Genomic DNA, 13092 nt, shown 5'->3' on the forward strand with positions numbered 1-13092 from the left:
GTTTCAGGTTCACCTGATGAAGGAAAATGTCCGAAAGCTTGTTAAATATCTAAATAAAGACTGTGATTACCTGCAACCTCCGTTTTGTTGGTTCCTAACATCTTCTTACATTTGGTTGGGTTTTATACCATTTGATTGATTTTGGCCTACTACCTAGGCATATTATTGATTGTTGTCCTTCTATTTCTGTCTTTGCAGATGAAGCAAACCCTAACGAGTGTCATCCAGGATGGACCATACGAAAACAAGGTTAGTATGATGCTTGGTATGATGATTCTTGTCATAATAATGTGGATTAAAACCACGCCCGTCGTTCGTCATCATTACCATAGATGTCGGAAAAGATAATTTTATGAATTTTATTTTGAAGGTATACTCTTTATATTTTTTTAATCTATAGGAATTTGGTTTTCGGTTAGTTCGAAACCTGCTTCACGTAGAAGGGAATTACAACCTTGTCGTGGCACCCAAGCAGTCATATGACCATCAGATGATCATTGCAGTAGTGGTTCATTCAATGTTATCCATCCAATGTAGCCCAAAGGATTACCTACGACAGCCGTTGCAAAAGTTGCTACTGGAACCACGGGAGATGAAAGTAAGAGGACTTCTTTAAACATTGGTTAAACAATACATTTTGATAGACCTGTAAAGCCAGTTTTATTAAATGAAATGGAAACTTCAAACATTTAAGACGATTGAAATTAACTGATGCGTGATGTGTTATGTGAGGCCCAAACACGTTCAATTTGATCACTATCAAAGACCCTAGATACAAGAGTGCATACAAAATCTACCTTTGTGCACTATACACATGAACATTAGTGCACAATGGTAAATTTTGTCTCCACTATTGCCTATAGGGTCCCACATATTGATAAATAAAATTGATCGTGTATAGGCAGCATAAGTACAAGGAGTCCTCTTTTTTATATTATTAGTATCAAATTGCACCTCCCGAAATTATCTGACTCAATTACTCTAATTTACATTTTTATTATTTATTAATCTGCTCTTAGCGGTCAAAGCTGTTTTCCAGTATTGCTGAAACTGATGAAGATCCTCAGAATTCTTTATTGCAATTGATAGTGTGCGCCAAATTGAGTTAAGCATGGTTATAGACAAAAATACTAGTATTTTGTCACAAATGTAAACATTTTTGTCGGCAAATGACTAATTGAGAATATTCCTTTTGCACATGTGCATTTTAAGTGTTCATCGTTAAATCACCACGCTGTTATTGATAAAGGAAAACAAATGTGTTGTTCTCCCAATGTTGAACATTTTCTTGAAGTAAACAATATAACAGCCATGGAAATTATGATTCAGTGAGTAGGTCCTATCAAGGCTATAGCTAGCCTAAGTTGAGTGCCGGCTAGTTTTACTATCTACTATCCAATCTTTTTAGCGAACGTAGGGGATCAAAAAATAGGCTACGGGTTATTACCCCCTCAATTTTGTTTTGCTAAAAATAATAATAAAACCTTTTTTTAATGTATTTAAAAATAATGGACGCCGAGGCCAACACAACAACATTTTTTAGCTAAGCTAGAATAAATTATCGTTGTGGGAAACAGAAATTTATCAATTTGATCATAACAACTCTAATATAACTGATAAACATCTCATCATCTCGTCAAACCCATTAATAACTCCTGTTGTATTAACTAATAACAGTGGATCAAGCGTCGACTCGACTGCGAGTAACGTGTTGGTCATTAGATAAGTTGAGAAGCACATGTAATTGTTCAAAATGTTCACGCGGAAATCTGATTCATAATTATCTGTAGAATGTTCTGCATCTGGTTGTAAAAATAGCTGCTTTATTGTTTATCAACAGGCGATGCAAAACATTCTTCCACGAAGGCAATCTGAAGATGTTGACCTTGGCGATTATCTATGGAAAGTCATACTTTCACATTCACATTATCAAATGTCTATACCTATTGGTGTATTTGAATACATGAATACAAAAGCCACCCAAGTCCATGGGAAGTGATTTTGAGAGAAAAACCTGTGTATCATTTTAATCCTTCAGTTAGATTTACCTGGTCAATATAGTAAGTTTAACGTACAAATGAGTGGATTAACCTGTATTAGGTATGACGATTAGCATTTCAGGGACTTCGTGGGGTTCATTTTAAATTTTGGACTTGGGTGGTTTTTTTGAATCATATACAAAGACAACAATGTTAGAATGAGATCACCACTAGTAAGATAATACAAAATAAAGCACACAGGTATGTATGTTGATAAGCATTCTGCCATGTAATATAAACCACACACTTTCCTTTATTAAACCCATTTTTGGTTCAAAAGTCACTCTCTAGCAATGAATGTGTTACAAGTGGACTTTTATACATACTGGATTTCAATCAATGTGTTACAAGACTCAAATCATGGAATTGGGTGATTCTTTCATACATGCTATTTTTCACATGCTCAATAGACACAGAGGATGAATTTGAGTTGTTCTTCCATACATATGACAGGCCTATGTATAGCAACAATTTCCCATGCTTAACTCAATTTGGCCAAAGTATGGACTTAGGTGGCTTTTGTATATTCATTTGCTTGGCCAAAGTATATACTTACTTTAATATTTCGTCCTACTTGTCGAAGGACTTCATCAGATGTGACCATCTGATCTACCTTCCCGGGAAACTGACTTCTGGTCGTGAGTGGTCTTATCTCCAGTCTTCAAAAGTGGGTCATATACGTGACTTAGGAAATAAGTGCCTTCCTCTCTATTCATGGTCTTTGTCCCCCTCTTTCTGATCTCCATTGATTTCTGTACTTCTCTGGACCTGACATGCTCTTTGACAAGTATCTTGGAGTCCTCCCAATTGACGACATGATTTGCCCTTGCGACATGGGAAGCGATGTAGATCAGAAAGAGGGGGCCAAATAAATATTAGAGTACTGGTTTTGCCAAGCAAGATACAAACCTGAGGAATTTATTTACATAAAAAGTATGTGAATTTACCACAATAATTTATTTTGTTTGTTAGTTTGGAAGGCAATGACACTCGTATATAATAATAATAATAATAATAATAATAATAATAATAATAATAATAATAATGATAATGATAATGATAATGATAATAATAATAATATGCCACTTGCATTCTGCATTTGTTTTTTCAAATTCAAAACTCTTGCTCATTCAACCCACATCTCTCTTGTAATCTCCTAAGTCTCGTTATGCAATAAACAGTTTACTCTCGGTATTATAAATTTTAGAAATAATAAACCGCACTATAAAGGTATATTTTTATCCGGTGACTGCAAGATGTTTCAGCCACTTCTGAGTGTATTCTAGTTATTAATTGATAACAATAAATGTTCCTATTATTTCCAAATACAGGACCATGGGCTGGTATCTAAATGTTGCTTAAAGACCGAGAGAGACCTGCAAGCAGACGAAAAAGATGTAGTGCTACAAGTTCTCCACAAACCTGAATCACTGGAGGCCGCCACAGTGGGAGATGTACAACGACTCGCAACGTTGCCAGTAGCTTGGCAATACCAACCCCGAATAAGTGTTGCCACATTGCACCAATACATGGATAGTGAACGGCAGAAAAGTGGACAGAAACAATACCAACTATTGGATGCATTCATTCAACAGGTATACATGAAATTAAATATGCAAATTTAAAAGTACAGTTAAAAGTAGAGAAAATACCTTTTTAAACTCCCTGATGCATTAATTCAAATCACGGTTTCCCTACACCTAATGAATAGAGGGAAGGGGGTAGCTGTTCTGTTTTTCAGAATAGTTCATTGAATGGCGATCTTGCGATCTTACACAGATACTCGATCTGTTGTCATCTAATACCCGTGATTCGAAAGTAAATAGTTTACCTCGCATTTCAAAATTTAGTTTTTTCTTTGGGGTTTTAGTTGTTGAGAAAACACCACCAACATAGTAGAGCTCCAGGACACAGCTATCATAACAAACGACACTTCTTTTTAGTACGTTTTATATTGTATTTAGATCAACGGGTGTTTAGCATTAAACACTTTTCTCCCCCGTCAGATAGGGCCGGAAAATATGAACATGGGGAGGACATTTTTGAATGTTAGAATTTAGAAAGCAGCATTTGACGAAAATGGAGCATGAAATAAAGCTAAAATGAAGCCTTCTGGCATTTATTGATGTCTGAACTGCTATAGGTGATTATTTGCATGATTTATAACTTCAGGAGCCAGTACTGAGAGCAATGATCTACTTGCCGGATATCATTCGCTTGCAACGCCTTCTAATTGAACGGTATCATAGATGTGTCGACCTAGTAGAAGCCAGAAAACTTTCCGCAAGTAAGTTACTATAGAGCATAATGCATATTATTTGTTTAATTTTATTTATAAACACACAGGTGTAAGGATAATATGTGATGCGATCAAGCAAAATCAGTCGGAACTCGGAAATATTATATTTTCAGTTTCTTACAAGATTTTTAAAAACATTTACAAACCTGCATTTTGCAGAAAACTCCATTGAAATTGAGCAACCAGTTCCAAAGATCTGAGCAATTAAAGAGTTTCCAAAACAACAGGAAACAAAAAGAAATATTTGCTTTGTTTGGCTATATCTCAAAATCAATATTTCCGAGTTCCGACTGATTTGATCGCATCACATATGATTCATCGAATCAATATTGTAACATTCACTGAGGAGGACACCCAGCGTTTTTCAAAGTTCTGATTTTTATGCAAATGTACCCTGCAGAAATCATGGCTTTAGGTGCTGTAAACTACATGCCCAGTCGTTTTATTCATACGTTCGAAATACTCGTCGAACGCGTATGCGATGTTCATAGTACAATGTACGTACCTACCGTACGGGATGATCATAACACATCTCAAGGACTGACTTCATTCACGATCGACGGAGTAACACGCATTGTTAGGGTCAAAATTAAAAGGAGACAAATCTGTTTTATGTGAAAATGTTACAATATTGCTAGGGCTAAGTACCACTGCCCCTCAGAAACTTGAGTAATGCCTGTGCTAATTTAAAGTTTTGTGATTTTGTTTTCATGGGATCTCTTATTTTTTTGTTTCTTTAATTAAGTGAGTAATCAAGTGAATTTGATGCAAAAATGGTTAACTACCACTCCATTTGTAAACAAGATTTACGTACTCAATAACATGTTTTATGTCATGAGTGGAGCGGGTTCTAAGGTCAATGATAGTGACTGTGATGAGGAAAAAAAATGTTCCAAGCTACTAATGTCAAGGATTTAGGCCTATCTATACCATTGTCAGTAATATGTCTTAAAGCCGCCATGTGAACTATCACTCACACCAGAACATCGTTGTTGTTGTTTTAATTTCAAATGTAGCGTATGATGCTGACAAAAAGACCACACGTTTAATGGAAAGCTTTCTAACTGCATGGAACCAAGTGATCGAAATAGAAGGGAATGAGCTAGGTAAATTTCTTGTATTGTTCATTGTTTTACCTTCAAATTCTAAGTGTTGAAGTCTACGATTATCATGGTTGTTACTTGTTTTATTATATGCTTGTTGTCCGCCTCAAAAAGAGAATTCACGTGTAAAATTTGCACACTAACTAAATCGTTAAAAACTAAATGCAGATAAAAGTTAGTATAAAATTATAACCACACATTACTGGGATCAATTTTTCATGCCATCACGCACACAGCTGCTTCAGCAAGCATACCGAATGAATACAAAGGCAAGTTGGACTTCAAGAATTGCAATCTGGTCGTGTTTCTTCCTACATCAACCGGTGATGGTCTGTGCTCTACTGAATTGGTGAACTTCCTCATTGAATGTCACAATGCCTTCATTCAATTTTACCAGGATTTGAGACAATTCCAAGGAAGGCTAGTATATTTTTATTTATTTATTTATTTATTTATTTATTTTTATTTATTTATTTATTTATTTATTTATTTATTTATTTATTTATTTATTTATTTATTTATTTATTTATTTATTTATTTATTTATTCATAAACCCCAAATGCAACCCCGAACATCTTTTTTTCCTCCTGGAAGTGTGACGAATTCACATCTCGTGGCTTATGATTTGAACAAGGAACTCCTACCCCTTATTCATGCACATTGCTGCCGTACATTAGAAGAAAGTTAATTGACATTTAACCTGGATAATTTAGAGCGGGCAATAGAAGATCATTACGTCAGAGGAAGACCGCTGATTACAAAGAGAGTAGAGGAGTTGATTTTCCGAGAAGGGGCTCTCAGCAATAGGGTATTCCAAGCAATCAGAAAGAGCGTAAACCCTCAGGTAAATATAGTCGAGAGGCTCATTTAAGGTTATACGATGTATTGTTGGTCGAAGCAGCAGCAGAAAAAAGTAGTTCACAGCATCTTGGGAATGGTAGTGAGCTTTAGCAAAAATTGCATTGCTCAATTCATAGCGAGCGTGTGAAAGAATTCAAATATCACTGAACTTTTGTAAAATATGTTGATTCAGATAATGAAAAACGATTTTTTTGGCTGCTTCGACCAACAATATCTCGTATACCCTTAAAGCCATAATGTACGATCTTATAATATGAAATTGGTTAAGTTTTTTCAAACCTGATTTACACATGTCCCAACTTCCACCTAAATGGAATCAGCCAAATTTGTTGTGCTAGTAAGTCAACAGAGCAAAGTTCGACATAAAATCATAATTCATAAAACTATGACTTTATGTCCTGTTATAGAACTGCATGTTAAACGGTCAAAATAACCAGTAGGGTTTTTTCACTATACCTTGCTATTTCAGCTCAAACTCGACAGAAACCCTACCCTACATTATTACTAGTATTATTTCAGCATTTTGAGTATAGAATAACCAATTTGAAATTTGATGGAAATCGTACATTAAGGCTTTAAATGACACTTGTGATACACAAAAGTGTTGGCTAGTAATCATTTGGCTATTTAAATCCTTTTTCGACTGGTAAAAGTTTTCAAGATCAGGTCACTGAACTTTAGTAGAGGGCAGGATAGACTACGACTACTTACGAGTGGGATTTTAATGTTACCACACAAAGCAACACTGCAATATACAAAATGATCCATGGTGTCATACTGATATACCAGCTACAACAATCTCTATCTTTACGATCAGAAACATTGAATTTCCATTTAAGATAAACAACAATTACCTGTCATAAGTAGGTGTTTTGAGTTTGAAAATACGACTAGACAATAAACGGAAGCATGATGAATTACGTATATCTAGTCTCTGACTCCAATGCACATGTCTTTTTCTTCGATATCGAGTGATTGAGCGCAAAACTAAAAATATCAGAGATTTTTACTCTAAATTGTGTCGGAGCACTATTTAGTGCGCCGAGTAAATCCGCTTTCAATTTGATTTTCTTTTCTCTGTACCCATTTGTATGGCTAAATTCGATCTGGTTTAAAAACAAACGATGCCTGTAGTGCGCCATTACTATGGTCCTTTTAGGGGCTATATCATATCCTTTTCTGCAGATCTCAAAAGCCTCATTTCCCAAAATCTAGTACATTAAAAACCTCGCGTCGAAGTTTTCCCAAAGTTTAAAAAATAACGGTTAGTTAATGACAAAAGAAGAAGTGAAATTTAGCAACGCGACAAGGTTTATTTGCCCGTAATAGAGTTCTATTGTATTCGCTATTGTATCCGCTATTGTATTCTATTCATAAAAACTACTGCAAGAATCGCGGCTGCAAGAATCGCAGTTCTTGCTGGTCACTACCGCCGGCGTTTCGCATTTATTAAAATTCAAAATGATCGGATACTCTTACAATTATAGACTTATACCCGCTTTTTATATAATATTAACAAATTGCAATTATGAAAACTAAAAACTTTTAAAGTGAAATATATTTACCATCGAAAATATATCATACTTAATTGTATATAATCTATATTGAACCCCTAAGTGCCCAATTATACCAAATGGAAATTCATACTAGCACCTATGGGCATCTGTTGACGTATAACAATGATAATCTTTCGTTCATGCTTCACACCTAACTCGTTTATTTGCACACTGCACGCAAGAAGCATATTGGAATGGCTAGCATCGAGCGATGGCAATAGCGGCGGTAGATGCAAGTATGAACAACATCATTCAAGCGTTTAATCCCTTATAACCTTTAGGTCCGAGAAGTGTGAAAGTTTGTGAATGATGTTCTCTATACGTCAGTGTAGAATCATCGTATGCAATTTCAACCGCAGTAGGCATATTATGACACAATAATCCATTAATTACTCGGACTAGAATCCAGAACCCACAGTCTTTTGATAGTTGGTGGTTGTGTAAATATTGCTAAACACTATAAAAAGACAGCTTTGTACTATACCAGAGAAGATGTAATTCTGTTCTCCTGCTTTTCTTACATCTTCTCTTGCAAACTGGAATGTGTATGTGGAGAATTGTAATTTTAATATCCGATGCTAAGGAAACAAGCAGGTATGACTATAATATTAATCAAAATCAAGAATAATATCAAACAAATCCTCCTACTCTCTCAGTACACTTGATTTAGGCCTGCATTATGATTATAGGCCTACGGTAATAAATACTTGAAGAAAAAGTTGAGCTAAACAAGAAACCTTTCGTGCTTGGCTGATCCTTACTGGATGAAGGTCATATAGAGGCCCTGCATGCTTTTATCGATTGGCTCTAAACAAAGGATTTGAACCGGTGTCCTTCACTAAATCATAGTGCAGTGCAGTCATTTCAATCAAATGTTGTCATCAACCTATTTGATCGTAGTGCATTTGTTATGTGTACGAGCGTGTTTATAGTGGGAGCAGATGTGCGGTACATTACGGTAAATTTCTATCCGGTCAGAAATTATCCGGATAAACACTAGCAGTATATGTATGTAGGGTAGATCGATATCCTTCTCAACCGAAGGATATTGTATTTGCACTATAAACACACCAGTATAAATTGTGTGTGGTATTACCGGAAGTAGGAGCTTCGTCATGATGGGTAGACACTAGTATTTTGATAAGTAAAATAGCTGGATGAGGTATGTAGCTGGTTGGGGTGGTTACGGGTCGCTAAAACCACTAACCGCGAAATATGGATATCCAACTAGTTTGCCCTGTATGGCTACAAAGAATCACTAACCGCGCAATGTGGATATCCAACTGTTTTGCCCCGCAGGGCCATAAAGAACCACTAACCGTGGATATCCAACTCAAAAAAGCATCAATATCTACCAAAACGCGAAATATGGATATCCAAGTAGTTTACCCCGCAGGGCTACAAAGAACCAATAATCGCGATAATGGATATCCAACTAGTTTGCCTCGCATGGCTACAAAGAACCACTAACCGCGCAATATGGATATCCAACTCAAAAAAAGTATCAATATCTACCAAAAAACGTTTTAAAACGCAAAAAGGGGCCAAAGTTTAAAAAATCTTTCCTGTGTGGCTTTTCACCCTTTTTTAAACTTGGTACCATTTATGAAAGTTTCTAAAGACCCATACAGAGTCATCTATACCTGTTGGTTTTCTTAGTTGTCAGTGTTTATTTCGTAGAGTAAATGAATTAATGTTCGTGCGTGATTGAAGTATTTCCGTATAGACGTTATAATGTATTTTGATTTAAGAAAAAGTAGCAAATACTCACTTTCTTACATTTTTCATCGTCATGTTGGATTCTGCGCCTTATGTAGAGATGTACACTACTCTTTATATAAACACACAATATAATAAAATATACACCTTCTATAATGTTTTTGATAATAGGCCTACATACATTGATATAGCCTAAGTCATATTGCACCGCTTTCGAACAGTCTCAAAACTATTAAGTGCTAATTTTGTTGCATGGAAAAATTATGACCCGTTCTTCATGTTATTATGATTAAATGGGACCAAGTTTAAAAAAGGGTGAAAAGCCACACAGGAAAGATTTTTAAACTTTGGCCCCTTTTTGCGTTTTAAAACGTTTTTTGGTAGATAGCACTTGCCCCTGTAAATTAGAGTCGGATATTATTGATGGTTGGACAATAAAAATCACTATTGATGTTCGTGTGTACAGTGCACAATGGCAGATTGTGTAAGCACTCTTGTATCTAGGGTTTTGATATTGATCGTGTATAGGCCGCATTAGACCAGTTAAAGGTTCATGGTCAAGCCAATAAAAAGCTTCAGGCCATCTAAATTAATGCCGATATAGGCCAGGCCAGCTAAAATGATTTAGTCGAGACAGTTAAAAGCTTCAGTCAGTCAGAGTGTTTTTTATGAATTGAAGCAGTTAAAGGCGATCAAATTTATTTCACAATTTCTTTGAAATGATTTGTAATATTGATATTGAAATATCATAGCAGAAATTGTATATTTGAAAATCTAAATAAGTTTATGCCGTTTCAAAATGACACATGGTACTATTGTACATTCAAGTTTAAAACGATCTCGGCCTGAATTTTAACTGACCTTTATACTGGCACTATTCTATTATGTGGCTTTCCTTTAGATTCAGCTACTCGGATTTTAATAACCACAATATTGTAGCAATCTCCTTAACAGACCTAACCTAACTGTATACAAAACAATTTTTAACAGGAGATATTGTCCATCGCTCTTCGGAAGGATATACTGTCCGAGCTCACTTCCATCACGGCTCTTCGTGACTGCCTTACTGTGTCAGAGACTGTCATTGGATTCCTCTCTTCGACAGGTGGCGACCCAGAGATGTACATTAAGGATTATCTGGAAAATGTGTTGAGTCTGCCCAAAGAACAACAATTGCAACTCAATCCCAAGGTATGTAGTATGCACGTGGCAAACTATACTGCGCAAAAAAAGTATCCTTACACTTGGAAGAAAAATCCTAATTTTAAAACTAAACCATATTTGGGTTACTTTATTTATTTAATAGATGCACTCATCCGGCACATTATGACACCCACTGAATCCAATATGACTTCAAGAAGTTACAAGCATTTGATTAGACGAAGGTCCAGTTTTAAAAGTGCCAACCCAGCAAACACAAAAACGTTTTAAATAAGTTATATTTTGGGTTTTGGTTTAGGTAAAAACGTTTTAATAACATTAAAATGTCGGGTTATATAAAGGTCATGAAAACGTTTTAAAACGTTTTGTATGAAAAACACACTACAACAATTTTTTTTTAATGCTTTCGAATTGTTATTGTATAAATTATTTTTGCAAACATTTTTGCGAAATATTTTGTCAACACTTCAATAACATTATGTTAAAAGGTTTACACCCAGCAAACACAGAAATGTTCTTAAAATATTTTTTTCAAAACGTTTTAATAACATTTAAATGTCGGGTTATATAAATGTAATGAAAACGTTTTTAAAACGTTATTGCAAATATTTTGGGAAAACATGTCTGCAAAATATTTTTTCATCCCCAAAATAACATTCTGTTTAGAATGTTTTGTATCAAGTTTTCAAAAATGTTTTTGGAATGTAATTAAAACGTTTTTATACCCTTTATATAACCCGACATTTAAACGTTTTCTGCAAAACATTTGTGTTTGCTGGGCAGTAGATTATCAACAAATGTCTTTTAATGTTATGAAAACGTTATATGCCATTAATGTACCTTTTATATAACCCGACATTTAAACGTTTTCTGACAACCTTTTATAACCTTTTGCGAATGATGTCGAAAACGTTTTGTGTTTGCTGGGAAACTGGCCTATTCAATACTCCACGGACTAGACATTTGGTTTGAGAATGGTGAATGGCTTATTTATGCGTGCCTTTAATTTAAAACAAAAGAAACAAAAGAAAACTGAAACAAAAGAGCTGGCAAATTAAATGAAAGTTATGGAATGTACAGAGAAGTAAAAACTGAAATAAAAACTGCTTTAAATAAAGCTTCATTGAAGAAACGGTTGTCTCTTTCTTGCACTTGTTGGAATCTTTTTGCGCCTTGTATAGGGCAGTTTGTCACTTTTAAAACTGAACCGCTGTCTATTCAATTGCTTGTAACTTCAACGTGGTGACATAATATGCAGGATTATATTATTTTTCCATGTGTAAGGATACTTTTTGGCGCAGTATATTATCAAACTTAAATGTCAAACGATTTTTGCTGCCTTTATGTGGACTGATTTACCCAAAACTGCCAGGTTAAAAAAATGTTGAGGTCTCGGTCACCCATCTTTGCACAATATTTTTGTGGGTCCTGAGAGCACTTTAGACACACCAAATTGCATTCTGAATACGAGGAACGTCCTCCTGATATCATATAATGTTGATTTTTTGGACAAAGATACATGTTAAGGGGGTACTACACCCATCACATTTTTTTGCGGGTTTTTTGCATTTTGTGAAGAAATGGACAAAGTGGTATGCAAAATGAAGGGGCAAATCTTCTCGTTATATTGGTGGCATCGGTATGAATGTAGCTTACATGCTTTTGAAGATAGAAGCCAAAAGGAGGTACATCACTCATGCTTTAAATTCACTTCATTTTGGAAAGCTTGCTATCAACGGATTTCGTTAAAATTTTGGATACGTGTTGCCAACGCATTAGAGAAATAATGTTGATATGTAAAATGGGAATAAGTGGTTCCTGATGGCTTCATGAACTTGGTGATTTTCAGTGCTCCACGTCTATCAAAAACGAACTGGTTAAAATGCTTCTATTTTCAATGTTGAGCTATATTTTGTATTTGTAACTAGCGACATTATTTCACTGAAACTTAATTAAGCCATAGGTAACAGGTTACCACAACCATACTACAGCAATGTTGAAAAAAATTGCATTTCTCGTCACCTATACCCACCATATTCAATAAGACTCGTAAGCTTAAGATTTGCCGATTTTGGTAACTATTTTGTCGTTATTTTCTAATCCATTTCAACTAGGAACTCCAAAATTGATACAGTGATATAATATTTTAAGTGGATTAATATTTTTTGAGTCTTACCTATCATTGTCGCTATCCAAGGCAAAAAAAAGCAAATATATTCCATAGAATTCTGCACTCGCCACGGTATCCGAATTTTGACACGCGAATTTTTACTACAATCTATTGTGTCATAACCAGTTGCCGTGTTTTATGCATGTATATATTTAGGTATTTTTAAGCTCAAATTCTGGCGTAT

At 35.1% G+C, this 13092-nt stretch overlaps 2 long non-coding RNA genes across 2 annotated transcripts; both read left to right on the forward strand.

Annotated features, from left to right (window-relative positions):
* The first annotated feature begins 196 nt into the window (after positions 1-196).
* On the forward strand, positions 197-1891 carry LOC140145432 (uncharacterized). Its single transcript, XR_011858057.1, has 3 exons — positions 197-249; positions 401-598; positions 1841-1891. It is a non-coding gene; the product is annotated as an uncharacterized lncRNA (long non-coding RNA).
* Positions 1892-3460: 1569 nt separating this feature from the next.
* LOC140145433 (uncharacterized) lies at positions 3461-5444 on the forward strand. The gene is made up of 3 exons (XR_011858058.1): positions 3461-3634; positions 4212-4326; positions 5355-5444. It is a non-coding gene; the product is annotated as an uncharacterized lncRNA (long non-coding RNA).
* The last annotated feature ends 7648 nt before the right edge of the window (positions 5445-13092 follow it).

This window comes from Amphiura filiformis, unplaced genomic scaffold, assembly GCF_039555335.1.
Source record: "Amphiura filiformis unplaced genomic scaffold, Afil_fr2py scaffold_266, whole genome shotgun sequence".
Classification (NCBI taxonomy): Eukaryota; Metazoa; Echinodermata; class Ophiuroidea; order Amphilepidida; family Amphiuridae; genus Amphiura; species Amphiura filiformis.